We start from the raw sequence: 25836 nt of genomic DNA, 5'->3' as shown, positions 1-25836 counted from the left end.
GACAGACAGACGCACGGAGAACAGAGGAGGAGCTGGAATCCCTTCTTGAAGCCACGCCTGTGATCAAACCGGTGAGCGACCCTGCTCCGCCCTCTCCGTCCTCACACAGCTCCAGGGAGAGTGGGGTCTGGCAGGCTCCTTGCCGCTTACTCGCTCTGACTTCATCTTCCATATGTTTTTTTTTTTAGCGTATAAGCCCTGAAGAAATGCAATTAAAATACTGCAATTATTTGTGTTGGAGTGTTTGCTTTTCTCATCCCCTATTTAAGAACATGCAGATTTGGAGAAGTTTCAGGCTCCTTCTGCTTCTTCCCCGTCCAGCACGTTTGCTCTATGGAAATGTGCCGGCTTCGTTCCTTTAAAAATTTTCGTTATTTGGTTTTAAAGGTCCCCGCCCACTTCCCTCTCAAACAAGCAGAATAACTAACTGGCTGCAAAGGGGTTTTGTCTCTGTGCCCTTTCCTTCCTTTCTAGCCCACAATGGCCATTCGGTGGGACGCGCGTCACAGAGTAAGGAACGCAGGGAAGCCTGGTTCTCACCGGAGTGACCATCGGACTCTCTGAGACGCCAGGGGGGCCGGCGGGGGGGCTGGGCCCAGATTTGCAAGCCATCGTGGATTAATTTTTAATCGTTCTCCTAAAATCATCAAAGCACTTCACAGCGTTTTATTTACTCTAAAAATACCCCTGGAAGACAGCCGCTGAGCTGGGACTACCCACGCGGAAGCCACGGCTCAGAGCAGAAAAGCGATCGCTGCAGGGCCCACGGTGACACCAGCACCAACACGCGGGCCGGGACCTCGACAGCCGTGGCCGCCTCCTGTGTCTCCACCCGAGGCTTTCTCTCTCCGTCACTGGGACGTCCTCTTCTCTGACGCCCCACAACCTGCCTTGGTTAAAAACTACCAAATAGACATTTGTTGCCTTAAGTTTAAGAGAAAAAGCCTTCACTGGAAGGATGCCGGCATCGCCCCTAAACCAAGCCCTGGGAGGCCCAGGAGGCAGCGCAGTGACCTGGCGTGTGGCTGGTGTGGCTCCGACACGGCCCCACCCGACCACCCCTGCGTCCTCGCCTTCCCTCAGTCTGAGGAAGGTCATCCGCTGCAGGCTCCCCGGGCTTGGGTTAAGAGTCCCCCCTACACTCGGCAAAGCAGGGTGGACTTTGTCAGCCCCACCAAAAGCACGTGGGACGGAGAAGGGGCAGTCCCCCACAGGAGGGGCTGTGGGTGTGGTACCACCAGCGGGGGAAGGATGCTGGTCAGATAACCTTGTGGATGAGGGTGCCCGCGGTGAGGGTCTCATGAGAGCGCACTGCCGGTGAGACACCCAGATGTCCTCTCCCCCGCCCCTGCGCTTCTCAGTAATCGCCGCCCCTCTCCACCCTGCAGAGGCAACCCCGCAAGTGAGGTGTGAGGAGGCCCGTCCAGGAGACGGAGTCTGCGGGATGCTCTCACTGCAAATGGGCGAGCGAGGCAGGGGCAGGGTGAGGCTCAGTGACAGCACAGAAGCAAGCTCGTCACAGGCTCAGATTTTCTGTCTCACTTCCCAGGTATCTCCCGTTTCTGCTGGCAGCCGGCTCCTCAAGGTCTTCATTATTCCTAATTGTCCACATCGCCATCTTTCTCTTGCCAACGTGCCCGGCGTCCAGCCAGGGCAGAGTCGGCATTAATTCTCTCCTCTCACTGTTGCACAGGTCGGTTTCTCTCTCTTGAATGTCTTTTTCCCTTAATATAATTTCAGCTACGAAAAGACAGCCTGCGTCTCCCAGGCGGTCTTTCTCGCTCGGGGAGCCGGGCCTTTCTCCCACCGGGAGCGTCAGCTTCCCACCGGCTCTCCCCCAGGGTGCAGCTCCGTCCTCTGAGGCCCCGCACGTTTCCAGGAAAGACGTGCCCCTTTCCTTGGAGCCCTCGCCCTGCGTTATCTTGAGGGGAGGCTGCAGGGCCCAGGCCCGTCTCCTTCCTCCATCAGCAGGAGGGGTGGCCTTCCGCTCCTGCAGAGACAGAGAGCGTCCTCCGTAGCCCTCAGCTGCCCCCGCGGGTACAATGTCGCTCCCAGTAGTTCTGTACAATTTCTACAGGATCGTTTTAGGCAGTCAGCCCGAGTCACCCGGAGATTGGACTTTACGGCCCACCCTGGGCCCAGGCCTCTCTCCTGGTCTGCTCAACAATTCTATTCTGTTCTTGCCTAATGTCCCGCAGAAGTGTGGCTACTGAGTCCGTAAATGACTCCCAGCTGAGAGGCCCTAGAGGAACTGGGTGATACAATTGATAACTGACTGGCCGAAATTAAGAGCAAAACTCCATCATATAAAACATAATAGACAAAAAACGTGAAATACCTCATATGAGGCCAAACAGGGAAAAAAAAAAAGGAGAGAAAGGGAAAGAAACCCACGTGTGAGGTAGGAGAGACGTCTTTGAAGCAGTTCATGGGGAGCGGCCTGGACATCAGCACAGGATAAACTGACTCTGAGTGACAGAACCGCTCAGGTCCCTACTGCTGGGTGACCAGCCACCCCACTTCCAGCAGCCTTTGTTGCAGAAACTGACAGATTATAAAATTCACATAGCAATGCAAAACATCTAGCAAGTCCAAAGCAAGACTTTCAAAAAACAACAAAGTTGGAGCACTCACGTTTCCAGATTTCAAAATTTGCATAAAGCCTCAGTTATCAAGATAGCGTGGTACTTGCATCCGGGAGGAACACAGAACAATGGAACAGAAGTAAACAGAAGCAAACCTTATGTTTATAACCTAGTGGTTTTGACACCAGTGCCAAGGAAATTCGCTGGGGGAAGGACTCTCTCCAACAAATGGCTCTGGGACAACTGGATGTGAAAAAGCACATGCTTAGACGCTTCCCTCATACCCTACAAAAATGTTAGCTCCAAACGTGTTGGTCCACATCACGTGCAGGGAAACTGTCTTTTCCTACATGATCTAATGGAGCAGAATTAAGGAACAGTGGATGTGAACCACAGGGGGACAAGGCAGAGACACAAGACACGGAGGAGTTTTCTCACCAAGGAAGGAGATGTTGAAATCTCAACGCCTGAGAATATTCGAGAAGAGGCAGAGCAACCCTTTGGAAACAGTAAGGCAGAGACAATACAGCGTCCTATTCCGAACTCATTAACTGTCTGGCTGAAATCACATACTTGCTGCTGCTTCTTCCCCACCTGACCTACCAATTATGAACAGACGTATGCAGAAACCTCCCACTAGGAAGGTGGACTTACCAATTTCTTCCCACAGCTCCGTCAATTTTTACTGAATCGATTCTGAAGGATTTTTATTAGATGCACACAGGATGGCCACATCCTCTTGGGGAAATGGACAGTTTCATTACGCAGTGACTCTCCACACCCTTCTTAGAAATGTCTTGAAGTCTGTGTATCTCATCTTGAGGTGGCCGCCCTAACTGATGTGCCTTCATGCAGCTTTCCGCGTTCCATCTTTGCATCGGTAACACCCATCCAAGGACCACAGTTTGCTCCTGACATTCAGGCTTCTTACCTGAAGAGAATAATCAGACGCCTCATCGGCTATATTTTATTTTTCCAATAATCCACCACACTTCAGTCAAAACCCCCAGTCTGTTTCCTAGAACATACACAAGCACGGCAAACTACCCGCATGTCAGTAGCAAACTTACTAGATCATAAAATATTTTAAATGCTCCTTCTCAACCACCAGAAGTCAGCGCGGCAGTAACGAACGTGTCCTCCCGTGCAGCGGCATCTCTACCATTTTTCTTCCTCACTTCGCTTCCCTTTTTGCAATTTTCTTCCACATTTTCTCAACTTTCTTGAGGACGTGTTTTACAACATGAAGCTAAGTATGAAAGCACTTTGGAAGCACGTTGAGAACAAGTGCACAATGGCAGAGAACTGCTCAACTGAGAATGGCTCCGAGACGCCTTTCAGCAAACTCCAAGACAACATCCTCCTTGCTAACACTTGTCAAGATTTCCGAGATCTCTACACATGATTTCACCAATTGTATTTAGAACATAACTTGTTATTTTCCCTGAAATCGTTTTTGCTAAAATTGAGTTGAGCTTGGTGGGTATAAATACAGTTTTTCCCATTACAACATTGGAAAGAAAATGTTGCACTAGGAAATGTCTACGTCCTGTAAAGATTGGTCAGTAAAAAGAACCTTCTACCAGGAAAATTTGAACCAGAGGGAAATTCTGCAGTTATGCCTCTATCTGGATATTTCCTAATCCAATATATCAAGGCTTACCTTATGAATGGTGAGTTTAGTCTATTTATCTTTATTGCAATATTAATATGTTTGAACCCATTCCTACCATATTATTTACTTTTTTAGTTTAGCCCACCTTTTTTGTATTTTAATCTACTCTTACCTTTTTAAAAAATATTATTTCCCCCCAAATTAAACAGGAATTTTAGCTTACTCTTAGGTTCCCTGATCTCCTGCCCAAAATCCATCATGTTTACATTACTTTCTCCCTCTTCCTCTCACTCAGCCCTGGAAACTGTAAGTAAAGTGAACATTAGAAAACTCTGACTGGTGGAGAGGAAGCAGACCACGAGGTACCTGGAGAACCACGAAGACCCCTGCGGCATGCTCCCCAGGTTTCCCTCCAGCTTGATGGGTCCCAGACTTAGAGCTGAAGAGGCCAGCAACCTCGGACGCCAACAGGTGCAGACAGGACCGGCCCCAGCAGACACCTGCTCCCTGGGACAGGAAGGGCAGCCAGCGAGACAGAGTGCTTCGGAGCACGTGCTCCGCTCCAAGCAAGCATCACAGAAGAGGTGTGGCTGTGCAAAGGGCCAGTGGGGAGCCCAGACTTCCTCCCTCCCGGGCTGTGCAAAGCCACCTAAAGCCTGCTGAGCTGGTCTCGAGACCAAGCAGGGAGTCAGGACTGGCTCCTCCCGTGTGGGGAGCCTGGCTTCCACTCCGACCCCTCAGTCACAGGCCTCGCTGCCCATCTTCACTGGGGTGGTGTCTGAAGACCCAGCAGTGACGAGGCCATGTCCACTGAAGCGTCGGCGGAGGCCCCGCGGGGAGCAGAACTCCACGCCGGCCCAGCCATGATGAACAGTCCTGTCTGGAGAGTCCGTGGAGGCTGGATGGCAAACCTGGACATCTGCCCACACTCGGCAGCAGTAATGCAGCAACTGTCTCTTTCCCCTTTGAAGCAGTGTCAGAAAAAGCCAGTTAAAACAGGTTTAAATAAGATCCAGAGTCTCATAACATAATAATCAATTAACAAATCACCATCATATAAAAACCAGGAAAACCTCAAACTGCGTTTAAAAAGATGATCAACGGAGACCCACACTGAGATGACAGAGATGTCAGAATTGTCTGACAAAGACCTCGAAGCGACCGCAGTAAAAATGCTTCAGCAAGCAACCGCAAAGCCAGTTAAACAAATGAAAAAACAGGAAGCCTCAGCAAAGAAATGGAAAGTCTTGGCAGAGAACTTGGAGATACGAAGAAGAACCAGATGGAAAGTTCAGAACTTAAAAAACAGGATAACCAGGGGGAAGGTTCAGTGGGCAGGTTTAAGAATATAATATAAAAGACAGAGGAAAGAACAAACAAATTGGAAGACAGAACAATGGAAGTCACTCAATCTGAGCAACAAAGACGAAACAGACTGAGAGAAAAAGAAAGACTCGGTGATCTGTGGAACCATAATAAGAAATCTAACGTTTGGTTGCTGGGATCCCAGAGAGAGAGAACAAAGAAAGCAGGCCTGGAAAGCTAGTCAACTTGCTCTGTAAAAGGTCCTGTTAGTAAGCATAAAGGATAAGCTACAGACGGAGAGAAAACACTTGAAAACCACGTATCTGACAAAGGACTAGTACCTAGAATATATAAAGAACTCAAAATTCAACAGTGAAAAAGCAAACAATCCAAGTAGAAAAGGGGCCCCCAAAAGTGACGAGATCGCTCACTGAAGAGGATGCTGCAAAGAAGCACTTAAAAAGCTGTTCAGCGTGGCCAACCACCAGGTCGACCCAGCTGGAAACCACGAGGAGTTAGTCCTACATTAGACACCGTCAGAACGGCCAAAATGAATAGCAGGGACAACTCCTCACTATACTTCAATAAAAAACAAAAAACAAAAACAAAATGAAACAAAGCAAGAAGAAATGACAGAGACAAGTCATAAAATCCTGGCTCAAATCCGGGTCAAAGAACCAGGAAGTTCCTACAGCTGTCCTCAAAAGTGTCTCACATTCCTTCCAGACACTGGGCGTACAGAACTGGGAGTTCAGGATTTGCAGGCACTGACTACCATACACAAAATAAACAGACAACAAGTTTTCTTCTGTAGAGCACAGGGAGCTATATTCAATATCTTATAGTAACTTACAATGACAAGACTGTGAAGACAAACACGTGCACACCTGTATGACCGGAACACCATGCTGTGCACCAGAAACGGACACACTGTGACTGACCGTACTTCAAGTTTTAAAAAGAATAAAAAGTGACCATGCCACACACTAGTGAGAATGCAGAGAAGCTGCGTCACTCACGTACTCACCGCTGGAGGAAACGTGAAGCAGTACCACCACCCTGGAAACGCTTGGTAGTTTCTGGAAAAACTAAACATGCTGCTACCACATGACTCAGCGTTTGTTCTCCGGCATTCACCCCAGAGAAGCAAGGACTCGTGTCTGCACAAGCACCTGTGCAGGAGTATTTTCCGTAACAGTCCCCACCCGCAGACAACCCAGATGCCCCCGACACCTGAGAAAACAGGGCGGGCCCCCTGCCCACATCAGGGAGGACCACCCAGCAACAAAGGGGCAGACCACGAACACATACACTGCGTGAGAAGCAGCAGCCAGTCTCAGGAGTCAGTCTCACGTACTGGATGATGCCATTTACGTAACGGCTTTGAAATGACAAATGTTACAGCAACGGAGAGCAGGCCGGTGGTCCCCAGGGGTTAAGGAGGAGGTGGTCACAGGAGGGGAGTGGGCGTGGCTAGGAAAGGCTGGCATCAGGAGGTCTGTGGTGACGGGCTGCTCTGTGTGTCGCCTGTGTCCGCACCAGCACCCTGGCTGCGATGCTGCTCTGTAGCTCTAGAAGACGCTATCATGGGGGGAACCTGGGGAAGAATACACGGTGCCTCTCTGTATTATTTCTTACAAACTGCATGTAAATCTACATTTATCTCCAGACAAAAGGTTGCTCAAAAGAAAACAGTGTACAGGCAACAATAAAGGGTGAAAACGATGGAGCACGTGGCCTAGTCCCCAAGACGCCACCACGTCGGAGGCTTGCTGGAAGGACTCAGGGACTCAGCCTAGCTGAGGGACCCTGTTGCACCCACAGCTAAGGCTTGTCACGGTGGGTGGTGGGGATGCACGGTCACGAGGAAGAGACGGAGGTGGAGTCCAGGGGAACCCACGTCAGGCCACCGTACGCTCCCTCCTTCCCCGGCACGCTCTACCCACTGCCCCCCACAAAGTGCAGCAACACGCCTGCAGTTCTGCCCAGCGCCGCCCCACAGACTCAGAACTGAAGGTTTAGCCGGGGCTGGTCGTGCAGGCGCCTCTGCCTGCGTGTACAAAGTCCCAGCTCCCGGACAGAGGCAGGTGTACGGCTTGAACCACACTGCTCGTGCAAACACCTAGGCATAGCGAGCCTCCCTTACCAGCAAGGAAACAGTGGGAAGAGCTGCAAAACCCAAATTCCCACTTGAGCCAAGAGTGGCTTTTCCAAGGAGAGCAGCCTCGGGCCGGCCCTGTTAACTCTTCACTGCACACCAGGCAAACGCTAACCAAAAGAAGGCCAGGGTGGCTGTTTTCATACCAAGACAGACTCACAAACAAGGAATGTTATTGGGGTAAATCGGGACATGGCTCAATTACAAAGGGTTCAGTTCTCAAAGAAGTAATCATTCTAACTATGTACGTAGCCAGCAACAGAGCTTCAAAATACAGGAAGTAAAAGCTCACGTAACTGAAACAGAAGTAACCAAATCCACGACTGCAGTGCATCCTCATCACTCTCTAATTAATTAAGAGAACCAGAAGGCGTAAGACCGCTATGGATATGAAACTCCAGAACAACATCATAAACCAAAACTGACCAAACTGACACACTGCCCACACTCTTCTAAAATCTACATGGAACATTCACCAAAAGGCACTGCATTCTTGGACATAAAATGATGCTTTAAAAAATTAAAGGAATAGAAACTATACGAAGTACAGTCTGAGACCACAAAGAAATTAAGCCAGAAATCAATAATAGATCACCGGAAAATATCCAAATATAGGGAAACTAAACAACACACTTCTAATAACCTACCAGGCAATGAGGAAGTCTCCAGGAAAATGTTTCTGATATTTAAAGTGGAATGAAAACGAAAGCACAGAATATCATAATCTGCAAGGTCCAGCTAAAGCAGTGCTTCGGGGGAAGTTTATAGCATTAAACACTTATACTGGAAAAGAATAAAGACCTCAGATCACCCAGGATTCCAGCTGAAGAAGGGCCGGTCAGACCCAAAGCAAGACTGAAAGAGAAAATACAGTTCTCAGCTGAAATCGATGAAACTGAAAACGGAAACAATAGAGGAATATCAGTAAAACCCCAGACTGGATTTTAGGGACAAAATCAATAAAATCAATACCTGTCCAGTCAGACTGACCAATCAGAGAAAGAGAAAAGACACAAATTACCGACACCAGGAGTGAAAGCGGGGCCACCGTCGCCGCCTGCAGAGTCACTGAAGTGATGCTGAGAGAATGTTAGGAACAACTTCACACCAGCAGATCTGACGTCGCAGATGAAACGGAGTGACTCTTTGAAAGACGTAACCCACCAAGGCTCACTCAACAAGGAACAGACAACCTGAACAGCCCTCTGTCCATTCGTGAAATTAAATCTGTAGTTAAAACTTCCCAAAAAAGGAAACTCCAGGCCCGTGTTGTTTCACTGGCAAATTCTACCAAACATTTAAGGAAAAGATAGTACCAATTTCTACACAACCTCTACCGGGAAGCAGAAGAGAACTAAACGCTTGCAAGTTATCTGCAGCCAGCATTACCCCAAACACTAAGACCAGAAGAACACGTTAGACTTTGATTTCAATGGAGTCTCGCTTCTTAATTTTTCACTTTATGGATTGTGCTTTCGGTGTGTTACATTAGAAAACTTTCTGCCCAGCCCAAGGTAGCCCAAACTGCATTCTATCTTTCCTTTAGAAGTTTAGGGATTTACCACAAAAAAAAAAGTCAGAGAAAATATCTGCACATCACATTTCTGGTGTGTTTCCAGAAAATATAACGAATCCTCAAAGCACGCACAAAAGGAATCCCAAAACAGGCAGAACATCTGAGCAGACACTTCGTTAAGTGGATGTCGAGGAAGCGCGTGAAAAGATGCCCTGAAGCAAGCACGGCAGGGCATCGCCAGCCAGGACCACAGCGAGACGCCCTCTCACCCATCAGAACGCCCAAAACTGCAAAGAAGTCCAGACCACGTGCTGGGGAGAACATGGAGCACTGGGGCTCTCCTCCGATAATGAGCGTGTCACCAAATGCTCCAACCCTGGAGATGAAGAGTCAGCGTTCCTTCGGCTTGTTATTTTGAAAGCATGTTAGATTCGCAGAAGAATTACCAAGATAGCAAAGAAAACTGTCTGTTCCCTTTACCTAGTTCCCCCCAAAGGCAACACGGTCCAGGAACCTAGCAAAATTGACAAAACTGATCTGTTAACAATGATGCAGTATTGGTACGTAAACCACGGGCATCGCTCACCTGTCGTTAACTCTTCGTCTAATGTTCACTCCTTGTTCCGATCCAACCCAGGACCCACCGCTGCCCTGCCTCCACGGTCTCCTTCCATCTGTGTCTCCCACTGTCCTCGTGACCCTGACACTTCTGAAGACAACTAGCCAGGCATTTTGTAGGCCGCCCTCAACTTGGGTGCCCTCTAATGATCAGGCTGAGGTTGGGAAGAGTACCATGGAGGTGACGGAACCTTCTTACTGCACCGGGTCCGGAGTAAACACTATGGACGCGTCACTAGGTTAAGGGGGGGTGTCTTCTAGGTCCCCCGCTGAAAAGTCACCACTTCCCTCTGTGATGAACAAGGCCTGGGTCTTGCCTTATCCCTCCCCTTTGGCCCTACGTGAGCTCCTGTCATCTTTCTCCTTTTTTTTCTTTTTTTTTTTTTGGTATCCATCGCTTCCCCGAGGAGTGTCTCTTTTCTATTTTTATTTCTCCAGTCCTTTGATCTCCTCTGCGGTACCCCTAGGGACTGGACTGTCACTCTGCTAATTCTTTTTCCCATCTCTCTTAGCTTTGGTAATTCTTTGTCTTTTTTCCCCAGAAATTTCCTAAATCTGGGATTCCCAGTCACTAACTCATTCCTCGGCTCTTTCCATGCTTTTTGCTAAATAGCCCCACATTATTCCACTGTTACATATTTTACACCTAGAGTTTTGCTTTGTCCATTTTATGCTTTCTGGTTCTTGTTTTAAGTCTCTTTGCCTCTTTTAGTGTATTTATTAGGCTCATTTTAAAATTTTGGTCTAGGGGGAGAGTATAGGTCGGGGTAGAGTGTGTGCTTAGCATGCACGAGGTCCTGGGTTCAATCCCCCGTCCCTCCATTAAAAATAAATAAATAAACCAAATCACTTCCCTCCTTACATTTTTTTTAAAAATAAAGTCTTGGTCTCCATGTTTTAAGACTTCTGCTTCAGATGAAATCTGAAAAGCACCACACCACCGTTCTTTGCAAACAAGTACACTTCTCGAACGCCTCCCTTCTCTGGCTAGTGACCCCCGAGGGCTTCAGCTCCTCCACCAGACACGGGTGCGGGGAGCCGGAGCCCCAGGAACGCCAGCCAAACCGGCTCTGGTGAATGACGTCCACGCTGGACGACTTCAGGGACGGTCAACTGCGGTCAGCCGCCCGCTGCTCCTCAAACCACCACCTCGGTCAAGAGTTTACCTTCTGTCGACCCCAGAGAAGCAAGAGTAACAGGAGACACTCCTTAGATAATAAACAACTCACCGCCCACACATCGCACAGGCCTCCAGATGCTGCCAAAGGCCCCTGGGGTGGCCAGGAGGGCACCCTTGCTTGAGGACACCCGCCCTTCAGCTCCTCTGGGGTTGGTCTCGGGGCCAGGAGCCTGTGGTCTGGTGTCTTGGCAGGAGCCACCACAGAGCAGCCTCGGCTTCAGAACAGCACCTGGCAGGTGCCCAGTGAGCGCTGCTGCCCTTCCTCCTCCCCCACTCTTGCCCCAAAGCAAGAAGGTTAAAAAAAATCAGGCCTTAAACTGGACACACTGCGATGCTGGGGAAACCGAGGGGGCAAGTACCAGGAAGGCAAGTGACACAGGCCTTGAGGGCGGGGGCTTCTCCGCCTGCTGGCCGCACAGGGGCCACCGGTCACTGCCGGTCAGACCCCCCGTCCCCCAGGACCTGGCCAGTCACAGGAGCCCAGAAACCAGTGCTGGACGCTCAGGGCGTCGGCGATGGGCTGTGTCATCTGGGCAACACTCATCCTGCGGCTCCCCTGCATTTAATTGGTATTAAAGATTAAAAAGCAAATTACCAAAGCAATCACACAGACGCACTTGTCTGTACCTCACTGTGGCGCCCAAGCAGTTTGGTATTTACTGTCAGCTGGCATTTAATTACTCAGCCAGATCTGGAGGCCCTAACTGACAGAATGCTGAAGACTAATTCTTTAATAGGACGCGCTCTCCATTCAAGAACACATGGGCTCAGAGGTGACACCATCTCCCTGCTCCAAGATCAGTGAGACAGACATCAGAACAGATTGATCCCTACCCCCTCCCTCCTCCCTGCTGTCCCCTGGCTGACGCAGGTCCTCGTGCCTGCGGGAGTCCGGGGGAGAGGCAAACGAGACACTGAGACACGAACCACGTCCCCTTTCTAGTCGCCAAGTCCAAACCGGTCCCAGTTCTCCGGAAGATGCCCTTGGCCTGGAGCAGCACCTCCCTCGTGGCCGAACTGCGCAGCCAATAGGCCACACTTTCCCCAAGTGCGATGAAGAAACCCCAGCAGGGGCAGCCAGAGACGCATCAGACACCGGCTGTTCGATTATGTGTTTCTGAACCGTCTCCGCACATCACACAAAGGCCCACCTCACGCCTCCTGTCATGGAAGCTTCAGTCCTGCATCACTCACACCAGGGACCATCTAACAATCCGGACACCTCAAGCGGGCCTGGCCTCGGCAGCGTAACGTAAAGAGGGCAGCGCCGTTCTGCGGGAACACGGAAAGCACGTAAGAGCCGTTATTCTTTCCTTAATCTTTCAAGGTCGCTGTTCAGTACTGCTCAGTGCTGCACTGGGAATACAGAGACCTTACCACAACGGGAGGGGCTGCTGGCACAGCTTTCCCGGCTTTTTTTTTTAATAAAGAATATCAAAACTCTAAAAAGGGACATATCTCCACAAAGGAGAAATAAAATGTCCCTGAATATTCTTAATGTCAACCAGCGATGCATCAAGGCCATGTACCAATCCGAGTAAATATGCTTTTGTTTCCAGGAATTTTCTTTCCTTAGAAAAAAAAATACTCAAGGGAAAAAAACTTACTTTTGAAAAAAGGGTAAAAGAGCAAAGACTGAGTGCAAAGCCTAACTGTGGAGGAAGCGTTTGTTCCGGGACCTGCGCTCTGCACCTGAGTCCGTTGCGTCTCAGCCTCTCCCTGCACTCCCATCTCTGGCTATGCCTCTCCTTTCCAACATCACTAGGTTGTGCTGTGGTCATACCTGAATCTGAACAAGGCCCAGCCCTCCAGGCCTGGCCTTCTGTGGGGAGGACCCACTGGGGCTATTTGGTGCCCCCCTGACGGCGGCCGAGCAGCCTGCATGCGGGGGCCTGAGCGTGGGTGAGCCGCCCCTGGGCAGGTGCACACGGCAGGTGCACACCAGCCAGTCGTGGATCCGGCAATGGATTCGCTCCTGCAGCTCTGACTGCGTCCTCACCCGCCAGTTCCCTGTCCCCCCGTCGCTCTCACTGGCCTCTTCCCAAAGTTCTCCTCCCAGACACGGCCTACACCAGGCCTCCAGCAAGACCTCCAGTCCTGAGGAAGTTTATGTCTAGCTGGCTGAATGCCCACTTCAGTGTTGTCTGCTCTCTCAGAGTCGCTCTGTGTCATTACGGCACGTCTGCTCGCACAGAGGCGAGGACAACAGCCCTCCTCCCCGGCTCGGTGTCGCCGAGACCTCGGGCCCGGCGAGGACAATGCAACCCTCTTCTCTCGCACGCGGCCTGGAGGTGCCTTCCCTCCGGCCCCAGCGCCCCAGGCTGGCATTCTGAGGGCCCGTGACGCTGAGACCTCAACCAAGAAGAGGCGCTTTTAAAAACCGTTATTAATAAAGACTCAGTTAGCAGTAACACATGAAGCCTAATTCCTGCTTTTGAAAAGTGGAGATCGCTCACAGTCCCAACCGCGTGCAGTATAAATAAAATTGTCTGCACCACTCTAACCATGTGGCGAATTTATTTTCGTGTCCTATATTTTTCACTTAACTTTTGCAAGCATCTGCCCCATCGGAAAGTATTCAAAAGGTCCACCGCAGGTAAAACACAACCGTCCTGTAGGACGGGGTCCCCCTCGCCCGTTTAATCATCTTCCTGTTGCCGGGCATTTGGGTGCTTCCAGTGTCCTCATTATGATGAATAACCCAGAATGAACATCTTTGGACTTAAATCTTTGACCCTGTCATTGATTACATTCTCTGGTTTCTAAGAGCAGAGTTATTGAGTCAAAGGATGAACACGTGAAAGCTCTTGAAACAAATTGCCAGATTCACACACAGAAGGGCTGCTTCAGTTCACGCCCCACCAACGTGCATTATCTCCTGCTTAAGAATCTTCAATAACCTGACAGCCCCGAATGGTGTGTCGGCAGGAATTGATCTGTTTCTCTGCGATGTTTCCCACCACTCCAGCACTGAGAAAGACCATCCTCATTCAAAAGGCAGACAAATGGCTACCTAAACGGCTTTCTGTTTTTCCGAGGGTTCACGCTCCAACACTGAGCCCCACGGTCCACGAGGAATCAGTCACTGTGGCAGGAGGGTTGGAACCGCCTTCGGGCTTCCACCTGAGGGCCTTCCTCCTCCTGCTCCCTGCCCGGATCCCTCCCCACCGGCAGCTGCCTTGGCCCGTCCCCTCGCCCCTGTGGCCCTGCCGTCCCCCCGAGAGCTCTGGCCCCTGCGGTGGACCTGAGGTGTTCGGAGCTGCCAGGGACTCACCTGGGCGAGTTGCCCAGCCCGGGCGCAGGGGGTAGCAAGCCCCACTTCCAGCGGATCTGGACCCACCAGTCCTCCCCGGTGACCAGCGTAACCGTGGGCAGTGAAGAGGGGGTCCAACATCCCCCAAATCTAATCTGATTTCCGACTAAGTAGCAGGTCCCTTTCTCAGCAACCCAGGAGTCTTCCTTCATTTCTCATTTTTGAACATTCGTTATTTCTGTGAACGTTTATGTCCTTACGTCCCGGGGGTTTGGTCTGTTGTAGGCTCTGTTTGAGACACTGGTTTGCTCTGTTCTGTGCTAGCCCCACTATCTGATGTGGTAACATTTGTGACTCCCCACTTACGATACCGGTTCACAAGTCAGTACCGTACAGACTTTTAATATGTCTCGTTACTTGTGTTTTGAAAGATGAGTGACATTATTCACTTGACCTGTCACAGAGAAGCTCTCAGGACGGTGACTCCCAAACTTCGCAGCACATCAGAACCAGCTGAGGGGCTTGTAAAGACAATGAGCCTCAGTGGCACTAACACCACCAACGGGGGTGGCCACTGGGCATTTGTATTACTTAGAACCGTCCGCGTGACTCCACCGTGCAGCGAAGTCTAGGAGCGGCTGTCTCGGGAGGGGATGCTGGTGCAGACCCAGGAGCCCAGGAACCCTGGGCTGCGGTGCCAGCTCCTTCACTGCCCCGCGGTCCTCACTTGCAGGACGTGGACGTACTGACACGTGAATGCTGTTTCCCTGCCAGAAACGATTTCCATGAATAAAGGAAAGCCTGCTCAATCTCTGCACAACCCAAAAGGAACACACTGAATTATCTTCAGCTGCAAACGCTGCTGGACAGCACGAGTGTGTTGACCCAGACCCCGTCCCTGCTTCCCGGGGATCATTCCCCAGAAGAGATGGTGGAGAAGTAAACCAACGACAAGCCGAGGCTCCTCGCAGAAGTGTGACGCTGAAGCCCGGAAATGAAGATAAACCACCAAGTGGTTACAGCGCGCACTCCTTTTCCCACTCCAAGTATTACAACAAGGTTGGAAACCATTTCTTTTCGGTTTCTAACATTTGCGGAGCCTTCAGCTTGGTCCAGGCTACAGGAAGAAAGCCCAGAATTCTTACAGCACATTCCTCCAAAGCCGTCATCTCTCCACCCCCAGCCCCAAATGTGCATCTACAATTTTAGCCTTCTGTGTGTCTCTGTGGCTGCATCCGTGTGGGCCAGAACCACCGCAGCGTCCTCAGCCCCCGACGCTGGACCGTGTCTGCTGGGGCAGAACCGGACATGATGCCCCGACACCCTCTGAGAGCCCCGGGGGCTTCCTCCCCCTCCAGGGCGTGGGGCCCAAAGCCAGATCCCCACCCTGCACCTCCCTCAGGATCCGGCCCAGCCTGGACCCCTCACCGGCCGCATCTCAGCACCCCTCCCTGTGCTGCAAAGCACACGGCCCTGTGCTCCTGCCCCTGCCCTGGGCGTTGCCCCAGACCCCAGCTCCTGCTCAGGGCTCAGCGCATGGGACCCGAGCCCCTCCCCTCGGCTCTGTTTTCTCCTCCACTCCTTGGATGCCTCGAGGCAGAGGGACGGCTCAGTCAGCCCTTCACAGGGACTGGACGCCAGCCCCCCACGTTGCCCAGCGACCCCTCCGCTCAGTTATGGCGTTTTCCTCTGTGCACCATCAAATGAGACAGGGCTGTCAGGACCTCCCTCCGGGTCCCTGATTTCCTTCCAGCCGGCCCCAGCCTGCACACAGCAGCACCCGGGCTTGTCCACATCATCCGCCCCTTCCTGCTCCCCGCCTGGCCCTGGGTCACTGGTTTGCACTCACAGATGTCGGTCACCCGGGCACAGAGCCTCCAGTCCCCAGCATTCTCCAGAGCTCCGGGCCTGCACCTTTGCCAGGGGTGCTCCGTGAATGTCCCAAGGTCCTTAACTCAGAGATTCTAAAGCTGTCACTTGCCCTGTTCCCCGGTGACACTGCTTACCGGCTTTACTAGCGAGCCCCCGCAGCAGGGCCAGAAGCAAGGTGTTAACAGCACCACCACCAGCAGTGACGGGCCGCCCACCGGCCGCGTGTGGGCCAGCTCCGTGCTGGGCTCTGCAGCTTCCAGAGCCGCCCATCTGCCTGCTGTTCTCACAGCTGCTCCAGCTGAAGGTTCCACAGGCTGAGCACCTCACTCCAGGTCACACATGCACCAAGGCCAGGCTCCGGGGCCTCATCTCTGCGGGGGCTGGGTCCGGGGCCCTCCCCGAACCTGAGAGTAGGGCGTGTGCACAGACAGTTCCGCCGTGTCCAGCCCCACCCCGGCCGACGCAAGCCAGCTGTAAGTCTCTCCTCTGCAGCGTTCCATTCAGGGGTGCGCTTTGTTAGGGCTTGAACTGTGTTCCCCAAAAAGAGTTATGTTGAAATCCCAGCTCCCAGTAGCTCAGAATGCGACCTTGTTGGAGTCTGAGTCTTCACAGAAGCAGTCGAGCTAAAACCAGGTCATTAGGGTTTAATCCCAGGTGACTGGTGTCCTGATTAGAGGGCAGATCTGGGCACAGAGACATAGGGCAGGGAGGACCCCACATGCAGACTGGAGCTCTGCTGTCCCAGGGAAGGGGCCACCAGCAGCAAGGACAGAGGGGGTGCCTGGACAGAGGCCTGCTGGTACCCTGACTTTAGGCTCTGGTCTCCAGAACCGTGCGGCAAAAAACGTCTGTTGTTCTAAGCCTCCAGGTGTGCACCGTGGTCCGCACGTCCAGCAGTCCTAGGAGAAGAGTACGGCTGCTCTCAGCCAGCTCGGGGTGAAGACACAAGAGATGGAGCCACTCCCTTCTGCTGCTGGTCTCGAGAAAGACGGCGACCTCGTGCAAACAAGAGGGGGGCCGCGCGTGGGTGGGCCAGACCCAAGAGGATGGCTAAGCAGAGAGCCAGGGTCCCTCACCTCCGGCTCCTGAGCCTGCCCATCCCAGATCCTCCTGCCCCATGGCAGACTCTGCCCAGCAGCATCCCACCCGCTCCCAGAGGTCCTGCCCAAGGACCCATAGTCGGCGTGTGGCTGGGTGAGAGCTGAACCCAAGCCATCCAACCCCAAACCCGCGCTCTGACCTCTGCTCAGTGACACGAGGATTCCGCATCTGGGCTGCTCGGGGCTGGGGCTCTTCTGGGCAGTGCCACCTCTCACCCCACTCCTCTACACCACAGCCCACCCCAGGCTTTGTTCCCATTGCCTGATTCAATTGCAAATATGCTTTTTCCGTCTTGATCCTGCACTTGCCTTCAGACAGGACACCACTGGCCTTGCCCCTCCCTTCCCCCCCACCGCCCCCGGCCACTCGGGATCACCAGCATATCACATGAGCCCTGATGCTTGTCCCCTCCCGCTGGGGTCCCAGCCCAGGCTTAGCGCCTTCCTCCACCTCCCCAGGCCCACCCAAGAGAAGGGGTAAGACCACCCCCCGCCCCAGCCACCGCACCTACAGTGTAACCGTCCTCACGTCTGCTCCCTCCCGTCTCTGCGTCTCTCAGTCCTGACTTGGCCTGCAGGCCACGTGAAGATCACGGCCCGTCTCAGCTCTGCCTCATCACACGCTCCACTCCCTCTGCGTGTGCAGCCCTCCCGTGTCTGACAGGAGAGCCGAGTCCCTGTCCACACAGCGCTGCCGGGGCAGAGGAGGACGCAGACCAGAGACACAGAGAGACCAGGCTCGTTCACGGAAGGAGAAACGGCGCCATGCATTTGGCGCGAGGAGTCGTTAAGAGAGGAGAGTGGGCACAGGTCTGAGAGAACCCAGGTGCCTCAGAGGCCGTGCTAATCGCCCGGCATGTAACACGTGTCGAACCCCTGCACGCTCACACTCAGACACACGTGAGCGGAGCCTGGCCGCACCGCCAACGGGAGCAAGCCTCCCCGGCTCTGCTTGGCGGTGGAGAAGTTCCAGGCAGGCGCAGACTTCAAGTCCAGGTTCTGCCTGCTCCCCAGCCACCCCCTACTCTGCAAGTCCACTGCCACCGCTGATCTGCGGAAAGATGAAAATCTGACTCAGCAAACGCTGTTTCCTCTTGGCACCCCCCGCAGGGCTGTGAGCCTGCAGGAGTGACTCCTTTGATGTTCCCAAAGGTCGGGCCACATCTCTCCCCCAGCTAAGGCAAAGACCATTTCAGCTGCTGGGAGAGCCAATGAGAGCCAATTATAAACCAGCTAACCTCCCACAACAGAAAAATTCATGGCAGAACTTGCCTGCTTCTTGCAAAAATACTGTGCATCCCAGCCGAGCTCCGGGGAGAGCGTGCCCGGGACAGAAGGCATCGGCACCTCAGCCGTCGTCCACTCAGGCTGCATCTGACACGTAGCCAGGCAGATCTCCGTTACTGACACCTAGACCCTCGCCCAGAGAGTCGGGTTCAACTGGTCTGAGTCAGGGGTCCAGGCATCAGTATTTTTAAAATATGCCTAAGGCTGAAAGCGGTGATGTGTCCGAGCTCACCCGGGAGACAGCTGGGGTCTGGGAGACCCAGCCTCGGCCCCCCTCCTCCCAACAGACACATTTTTCCGGATTAGCTGGCACGCGCTTCTGTAACATCAGACCCTGATTTTATATTTTTTTATTATTCATTTGTCATCATCTGTTTCGGATATGTTCTACATATATTTGCATTTTCATTTGATTTTCATTCTTTCGTAACCAAACGTATCTCAGGTGTCTTGAACTAACCAAGTGGACAAAGTCAAAGTCTTCTGAAACCTTTTTTCCAAGGCAGTTTTGAAAATTATTTCTCCTTATCCAGTTGACAAGAATCTGAGACCAGAGCATCTGGAAATAAATTGGCGTCTTTCACAATTGCAGGCACATGCTTTCTACGAGTATAAATATTTTCCTGTGTTTACCTAGAAACATATATCCTTATTTCTCACACACACACATACACACACAATCTCCCGCAGCACAGAATCTTGCACAAAGCAGATACCCAACAGGAAGTCCTTCCTAAAGGGAGGCATCGATGAACGGATGCTCAGAAGCTGTAACTGAAAGATGAGGAACCTCTATTCACATGTAAGATACACGGATATGCAGCTTCTGTGTAAATACCACCTTATTTCCAGTTGGCACATGATAAAGGGCCATCTGTTACACATTTCCGATGCTTTATTCGACTGGTCTATGTGAACGGCTGGTGAGCGCATACAGCAGGGTGGGGTTTAACGTGTTAGATGTCGGTAGACCACGCCGGTGACTTTAATAATGATTAAGTAAACAAAACCTCATTATTTTCTTGCTTATTAAGGCTCTCCACGTAAAACACAGAGTGATACGTCAGCCTCCACTATGAAAAGTGGGAGGGAAAAAAACAGTAATGCTCAGGGTAAACTGAGTCAGTTCATGAGCCAAAAAACATCACAGACGACTGAGTCCCTTAATTTTTCGGTTTAACGGGTTTTGCTGGACTGTAGGTAGAAGAAGTTTTTGCCGTTCTTACCACTAAAGGTTCTGACTTGGACTGAAGCAGCAGAGCTTTCTTTTAACAAAACCTCCAGGAGAGAAGCCCTGACTGAGACTCGGCCCCCCTGTTGAGGACGGCGGGGCCTCCGAGCCCAGACACCAGCTCCTCTCCGGGCCAGAGCAGCACGGCTCGGAGACCAGCAACCCCTGCAAGCGGCCCTCGGCCCTGGCTGCACGTCAGAATGACCTGGCAGGGCTTTTTGAAAAATATCAACTCCAGACCCCACCCCAGGATCCCAGTTTCTTTGGGCTGAAGGGGGCCTTTCCAAACTGCCCTGGCGACTCTAAGGCAGCCACGGTGGGGGCACCGCTGACTGCAGCTCCCCAACGCAAGAACAGAACCGAAGCCCCGGGACAGGCACAACAGCTGAGACAGCGCGGGTCGGGGCTGCCGGAAGCCCGCGCCCCTGAATCCCCGTCCAGGGAGGCAGCGGCTTCCAGGAGGCCCTCAGAGGTGCTCCGCTCGGAGTGGATGGGCCGACGGCCTCCGGGAGAGTCGCTGTTACCACCGCGGGGAGGGGCCCAGGTGATCCCCAGTCCCAGACGTCCGACTGCTCCCCCAGACAGCTGGCCGTGGGCAGCAGAGGTCGGTCCTTTAGAGCTCAGACTGGGACGAAGGGCTGGAGGGACAGTGGTCGGGGGGCACCGACTCAACGAGGCCGTCTCGGGGAAGGAAGCAACTTCAGAAAGTTCACACACTTTCTCTTGGTCTTCCCAACAAGCCAGTGAGGGTGATAATCCCGGGTGTGGAGCCTTCGAGTCTTAGCTCCCGGAGAGGCTTAGAAATTTGCCCAAGGCCACAGCCTGCATCAGCCGGGCTGGGTCTAACTGACGCCCCTGAAGTACAAAGTGGGACACATCAAACAACGCACGTGCCTCGATCTTGGGCACAGGCCCTGAGCCCACGGTCCCGAGAAGACACGCCCACGGCCCCGTCCTAAGACCCGGGGCCAAGGCACAGGCAGCCTGGCGTCCGGAACGCCTGCGTCCTTGAGGCAGAGACCCCCCGGCTCTGAACAAAGCACTGCCGGAGTGAGTCGCCCGAGCTGGCCCTGTTTGTGTATTTCCTTATGATTTGCTCTTGTTATCCAGAAATCTGTATTTTAACGCTAATTGTCTCCCTGCGCTAATAATGAAGGCATAACCCCGGATCTGCACTGCAGACACCACGAGGCCCTGGCGGGAGCCGATGAATTCTGAACGTGGCTCCTAACAGCGTTTATGGCTTCATTGTCAAGTCATCTCAGCTTCACTCTGGGCCAACTTTGTTAATGCATTTTTCAAGTTCCAAAAGGAGGGAGCGGTTGGAATTCGCGATCATGACACGAGGACTGCAGGGACTCTACCCAGGAGATCAGAATCAAACTTCTCATTGCTGAAACCCTGCCTGTGACTGAAACCCCCGGAGCAGGGCCTTCTGTGCATCTGACTGACGAGTACGTTCAGGGCCCCCGCCAGGTGTGCAGTTTCATTCCAGCTACTCCATCCGGACAATGAGGACCTGGGGAAGCCACAGAGGGCCTTAGGAAGGGCCTGCTGTAAGTGGGATGTGTTTCCACACCTCCCAAGGGGAGATGAGAAGGCCTCAGTGGACACCTGCACCTTCTCAGTTTTGTTGTCTTTAAAGTTTTATTTATTTTAGAAATAGTTACTCTCTAGCCAGGTAATTGTATCACCATAAATTCCATTTAACTTCTTCCCTCACTGGAATAGCCTCACAAAAGACAACAAAAACCTGCAGAAAATTCAGAGAGAGTAAGACTGTCAACACAGTGTGTGTGAGTTTGAAAATAAAATGGCACAATCAGGTACAAAGAAGAGTCTGCCTTCGTTAGTAAAAATCAGTCTAGAAGGAAGCAGACTGCATCCTGGTGTCCGCGTAGCCTCGCCTCTCAGCAGCAGCACAGCTTTTCACCTCACAGAGCTCCTCCTCTGCCGCCTCTCAGACTTTGCCAGCTCGGTGCAGAAATGGGACTTTCTGCCCCAAATCATCCAGCTTCCCTCCATCAATAAAGAAGACCCTGCGGCACAGCAGATTCCAGAAGTCACCACTCCGGGACTCCCTGGCGGCAGCCATGTTGACAACCAAGTGTCGTTCCAACTATGAAATCAAATGTAATTCAGTGGAAATGGAAATTTTGTAGAAAAGCACTAACACTTAGGTAGTATTTCGTTACAAACAATGAAATGCACTTAACAAGTGGCAACTGCATTATATGAACAGTTGACTCTAAATACTCAAATGAAAAGTAACAAATCTGATCTCTCTTTATTGAGCTATCATATGCTCGTGTCTCTAAAAAGTCACTGATTGCAAGACACGCCAACAATTTAATAACCTTCCAGGGGAAAAGGAAAGCACTACCGCTGAATGTACACATCCGTTACAAGAAACATATTGATTTAGAAATGTTCAAACATGGCGAATGTGTCTCAGGAGAGAGAAGACACAGAAAACTTAAACTTACTTTGAAGAGCACTTTGAAGGACTCATTATCTAACTAAATCTTACCACAATTTCGTAAGGCAGCTAGAATTATTATTGCCATTTAACACACTTAAGAAGCCAAGCTTCCAAGATGTCAGGTAACCTGCTCCAGATCATGCAGCTTAATAACCCTGCACTCTAAATCTTTGATTCTAAATTCCATGTTCTCTCCACCACCCCATGTTACCTTTCAGACTTAAACTAGTAGAATTTTCTTATCGAAAATATTTTGCTGGTCGCTAGTAAGGAAAGATAATTTTTTAAAAGATTGATACAGTAGATTCTTTGTAACTGCTCTTGAAATTCCTTCATGCCTAGCTCAGATTGTCTTCATACCAACTGTAATCAAATTGACATAAATTGAGTTCTGTAATCATTATGGCTGATGGGTTAAATAGAGATTCAGCTGTCCCAACAAGACGCAGGCTTCCAGGAGACCAGGATCACTGAAGGGCTAACAGGTCCCAGAGCGACTTGCTTGACGCCATTCACGCCATCACACATCTCTGGGGAAAGAACACCCACTTTTGCAGATTAAAACTTCGAACTGGCTACATGAATTACCATTGGTCTACTGTGAATCTTCACTTCTCTCTAAATCCTTGGCCGAATAAATGTGCAGTGCCCATGAACTTTCATTAACTGGGTGAGCAGTCAACTGTTCCTACAGCATTGTAGTGATCAGGAGGGGTTTGCAAGCGGCTGTCTCCATTAACTGGATTGCTGGAAGCTGGCTCTGTCATGGGAGTCTGGCTCTGCCTGGATATGATGTGCAAGCCCCTGGGAGCTCATCAGATCTGGAGCTGGAGGCACACCTGCCTGACACAGACGTGCTCCATGCAGGCAGCATCCAGGGACTGGGTGTGGGAAAGATGGCACCCGGGACACCGGACCCCCATCATGGTTCTTGCCAGCTGGTGTAGGTGTGAGCAGAGGGGCAGGAGTGTGCCTTGGCCAACACAATCGGTGCCACGGCCTTTTAAGAGAGGACAGATGCCCCATCTGCTCACACCCTCAGATCCACAGGAAGAGCCCTCAGATCTGCTTCGTTGATCAGCGTTTCCCACTGTAAACAAAAGGCAAGTGTGCTCTGGAGTCCGTCCCCCACCTCACTGTGGGGGCGCCATTCAGGAGGCTACAGAAATGAGGAGGGAGTTTCTATTTTTGTCCCAACAAATACCAACAAGTAAGTAGAATATTTGTTTGTGTTTACTAGTGAAAGACCCCCCCAAACTACAAGTTAAGTAGTGATTATTTCAGAGTTTGGATTTGCTGTTCGCTTTCAGGGGCTGGCTTTGTGCTTTGGGTCCAGTTCTCTTAGTAAGACACTTGTTACCATTCAGAGAAGGAGAATATTATGCCTGAGCAAACAGTTCAGAAAAGGCAGGAGAATGGGGCCAGAGAGAGGAGCTGCTGGTGAGTCCGGAGCCCAGTGGAGAGTCCAAAGGCTCACCAAACAGACCTCCCCTTCGCACTAATCAGGCTCTTTGAGAGACAAGCAGATCCTTCGAACGGTGTCAAGAGAAAACAACACAGAAAATGGAGACAGCACTTCAGACGCAAAGAAAAACCTACTTCACTTCCACTTTCAATGCACTCTGTAAATAACAGGAGATTCTTACAAAACAAATAAGAGAACTGAGTTGGTCTTTAAGAAAATGCCCTGTGATGAAACCCAAAGCGGTTACTTCATGAAAAACACCTTCCCAAAAGCCACCAGAATGGGGCCCCTGGTGCCGTCCTCAGAGCCGTCCGGAGGCCAAGGAGCACACGGGAGACTGTCAGCAGCCCCCGCCGCCTTAGGAGGCTTGGATCTTACTCCTCCCACTGTGGCAGGAAGGGCACAGATGTCCCCTTGGCAATTTTTCCCCAAAGGACCTTGGAAAGTAGCAGCTGCTGCAGGCTTCAGCCCTGCCTTCCCGGCGCTTCTGAAGATGAGGGACTTTCCTTCCTTCCTCCGCACCCTCCCCGAGTCTCCACCCACAGAGCCTGGTCTGCTCCAGCACAGAGCGCAGGACAGATCTGATATACATAAATCAACATATTACTCATTCTCTAGCACTGCCTTTGACAGCTGTTACATGAGCACATTGTTAGCAACTGTCAAGCAGTGACACACAGAGCCTTTTACGACATATGCTGACTTTTATCTGATGGAGTTCCACAATTACCCCAGGGAAAGCGAATCCAGGCATCCACCTGGCTGTGTGATCTCAGTTAACCTTTGCTTTCTTCCGAGGAAAGTTCGCAGGGTCGGGCGGAGACCCCTGCGGCTGGCGCTGGCCCGGGGCACAGGGAAAGCAGTAAGGGTGTGAGCTGGGCGGATCCGCACACCTCCTGCCTGCCCTCTGCCCACTGCCTGCGCTCCGGGAAAGCACGTCGACATCAGAGTCTGAGAAGCCTGGACAGCTGCAAAGGTTGTTGGATCCCCCAGGCCTGGCGGTCAGGTCGTTCCTCGGAAGTCCTCCCTGGAGCCTGGGCCATTCAAAATTAAAGAACTTGAAAGGGAAAGCTAAGCATTGCTTCAGACGTTCTCCCTGGTGCTCCTCCATGCTTCTCTTTCGGGAAAAGACAAACCTTGCAAATTGCACGTGGCAATAAGAGCACGCTTCCACCGACCTTCAGCGTTCAGCAGGTCACGCAGCGAGGTCTCGCAGCAAGGTCTCGCAGCAAGGCGCTGTAATGGGCAGATTATAAGCCTGGAGTGAGAGCGCTCCACCTCCTTCATTCACCAAAAGAGGAACTTTCAGAAACCTTGTAATTTGCCGGGGCCTCCACTTCCCAGCTTCGACTGGGACCGAGGACAGCAGGTGCCGTTCTCCGTGGCTCCTCCAGCACCACGGACAGTGCCTGGGTGGAGCTTCTCCAGCACCGCGGACAGTTCCCGGGTGGCGGAGTATTTTTAGTGAATGAATTCATACACAGGGTATCCTGATGAAGACCAAATGAGATGTGGAAACATGTTGAGGACAGAAAATCCGTGTCCAAATGTGAGTTATCTGATTTAACTTTCTGTGTCTGGTTTTGGGAGCCAAGTCAGAGATAGCGCTCTTGTTATCTTAGAAGCAATGGACCAGAATAGATCTGAGGCGATCTGAAATGCATGAATAGGACTAAAGGCATGAGAGCTTTCTAAACATTTATTTCAAATATTTGAGGACAACTAGCTTTCCCCACACAGACACACCCCAAGTCAAAAGAGAAACTCCCAAGAGGGTCTTCCCCAGAGGACACTGTGCCTCTACCCCGGTCCATTGGTGACAGCGCCTGTCCGAGTCACCCACGGACCTCCCTCCGTGGCCACCACCTCAGCCACCGCAGTGCCAGAGCAGCCACGGGGACCCATGAGCAGCGCAGGCTGTCCATCTCTGGGGTCAGCCCTGGGATGTACTGAAGACAAGATGCTGTCCCCTTGTTTGCCTTTTTTAAAAGAAACTGTTCATTTTAGAACAGCTTCAATACACAGAAAAATTAAGCAGACAGTGCAGAGAGTTTTGGTACACGCCACACCCAGGTTTCCCTGTTAACATCTTACAATGGTATGGCACACTTGTCACAATTAATGAACCAACACTGATACATTATTATTAACTAAAGTTTATACTTTATT

At 51.6% G+C, this 25836-nt stretch overlaps 1 long non-coding RNA gene across 1 annotated transcript in view; it reads right to left on the bottom strand.

The window, feature by feature from the left end:
• Positions 1 to 3277: 3277 nt before the first annotated feature.
• LOC140691062 (uncharacterized) overlaps positions 3278 to 25836 on the bottom strand; it is a 54807-nt gene continuing 32248 nt past the window's right edge. The window contains exon 3 of the long non-coding RNA XR_012066509.1: positions 3278 to 3516. This is a non-coding gene — a long non-coding RNA (uncharacterized lncRNA). The remainder of the gene's footprint in view (positions 3517 to 25836) is intronic.

The sequence above is a fragment of the Vicugna pacos genome, chromosome 33 (assembly GCF_048564905.1).
Source record: "Vicugna pacos chromosome 33, VicPac4, whole genome shotgun sequence".
NCBI classification, from domain to species: domain Eukaryota; kingdom Metazoa; phylum Chordata; class Mammalia; order Artiodactyla; family Camelidae; genus Vicugna; species Vicugna pacos.
This window is presented reverse-complemented; position numbering and strand designations above follow the sequence as displayed.